The sequence below is a fragment of the Pyrus communis genome, chromosome 10, assembly GCF_041283825.1.
Source record: "Pyrus communis isolate YQ-2024b chromosome 10, ASM4128382v1, whole genome shotgun sequence".
In the NCBI taxonomy this organism is placed as follows: Eukaryota; Viridiplantae; Streptophyta; class Magnoliopsida; order Rosales; family Rosaceae; genus Pyrus; species Pyrus communis.
Window position 1 is genome coordinate 26,060,714 of NC_142574.1, and position 2,255 is coordinate 26,062,968.

Here is a 2,255-nt window from a genome sequence, read left to right on the forward strand (position 1 = left end):
TAATTGAATAAATCTCTATCCTTTAACAATTAATATTAACATATTTGAAAATTACATCCAAAATCCAAAAAGCACAACCAAGTTTTTTGTTTTATTAACCTTCTATAAAAAATAAAAATAAAACCTCACTCTGGATGTAGTCATCCGGATATTGAGTACAAGGATAAATAGCACTGAAACTCTAAGTCCACTCTATATGTATCTCATTCTCATTAAAAAGAGATTCACCTCCTCACCTCCTCATACCTCTTCAGCTAATTACAATTAATGGAGAGTTTAGTCCAATCTTCACCCCAAAACTCCCCCAAACCCCATAACCACCAACACCACCACCACCATGATCACGACTGCCCCACCCTCACCACCACCACCAACCACCACCTTGAACAAACCAGAACCAATTCATCAACATTATTCATCAACAAGACCACAGCAACCCAACTGAGCAACAAGGGCTCGATGATCAAACGCAACAAGCGCTCCATGCCTCTCCTGGTGATCAACTACTTGTGCCTCTTCATTGGATCAGTCTCTTCAAGCCTCCTCTCAAAGTACTATTTCATCCACAAAGGCTCAAGCATTTGGGTGTCCACCTGGGTTCAATGCTCCGGCTTCCCTCTCCTCCTTCCATTTATTTTCATTCCTTATCATCTCCTCCATTGCACCCAAAGAATACCCTTCTCTCACTTCACCCCCAAAATCTTAGTCCTATCAGTTCTCATAGGACTTATGCTGGGTCTAAACAACCTCCTCTTCTCTTGGGGTAACTCCTATTTACCAGTCTCAACCTCCTCTCTCCTCCTCTCCTCACAACTCGTTTTTAATCTCATCCTCTCTGTGATTATTGTCAAGCAGAAAGTAACTTTCTCAAATCTCAACTGTGTTATCCTCCTAACCGTAAGCTCAGTCCTTCTGGCCTTGGGGTCCCACCATGACAAGCCACATGGCCTTACACGTAGCAAGTATTTCCTAGGGTTCTTCTCAACAATCGGGGCAGGTTTGTTGTTTGCTCTGTACCTTCCGGTCATGGAGAAGATATACAGCAAGGTTTACTGCTACGCCATGGTGATCGAAATGCAGCTGGTAATGGAGGCTGCGGCCACGGTGTTCGCCACGGTGGGGATGGCCTTGAACGGCGGGTTTCGTGAGATGAAGGCGGAGAGCGAGAGGGTGTATGACAAAGGAGAAAACGTGTATTGGGTGACTTTGTGGTGCAACGTTGTGACGTGGCAGCTTTGCTTCATGGGGACAGCTGGCATGGTGTTCTTGACCTCTTCGTTGACGGGTGGGATTTGTATGACGGCGCTGATTGGGATGAACGTGTTGGGAGGGGTTCTGGTGTATGGGGATTCGTTTGGGGGTGTGAAGGCGGTTTCCACTCTCTTGTGTGGGTGGGGTTTCTGTTCTTATGTGTACGGCCTTTACATGAAGGCTAGAGATATTGGGGAAGAAGATGGCGGTGAAGGAGATGGAGACAAAGAAGGAACCCACCAAGAGATAGGGATGGATGTGCATAAATTAAATGATAGTAGTGTTTGATTTAAAACTTTTATGATGCTTTTGGTGAAAATTGGAATTGAGTTTTGTTTGTTTTTGAGACAAATTTGGATGTGTGAAATCATGGCTTAATTGCTTAAGTACATAATTGGTTGCTATCATTGTCAATTAGTCTCGTCACTTTAACACTAAACTCCACTAAACCACATTTCATTTAAGTTTTATCTATTGAATTTTTTAGCTAACGTTACATCAGTTATCGACAATCGCTTATACACAAGCATACGTTATTAAAATCCATCTTACAATCTACACAAATCGACTACCTACCAACAATTAAACTCTACAATTTCATCAACCATATGGTTGGATATAATAAAGTTCCGTTTACAATAAACTATTTCAAAAGTTTAATTTAGATAGGATTATTCTCACAAAATCTAGAAAAACAAAATTTAAAGGTGATCTCATATCAAAAGTTAGGATGGATGATGGTTGTGCATTCATTGCTTTTTATGTATATATTCCCCCACTACTCTTTGCACTCAAAACAGTTGCGTTCTTAATTTCTACATAAAGGAAACTTAAATCTGAATATCAAACATCTAATCAGTAGCAGACTGGGGGTATGCAGAGCCAAACGTTACACTAGGAATATAGAACGATTAAATGCCATGGTGCAAGTGAGGACATTGTTAGTTTGGTTCACCCAATCTCACGTTATCATGTATGATGTAGGAAAATATATTAAGTATTGC

General features: G+C 41.0%; 1 pseudogene across 1 annotated transcript; it reads left to right on the plus strand.

Annotated features, from left to right (window-relative positions):
- Positions 1-219: 219 nt before the first annotated feature.
- Positions 220-1,658, plus strand: LOC137727355 (putative purine permease 4 pseudogene; annotated as a pseudogene). The gene has a single exon (XR_015952053.1). The product of XR_015952053.1 is annotated as a putative purine permease 4 pseudogene (transcript).
- Positions 1,659-2,255: the final 597 nt, after the last annotated feature.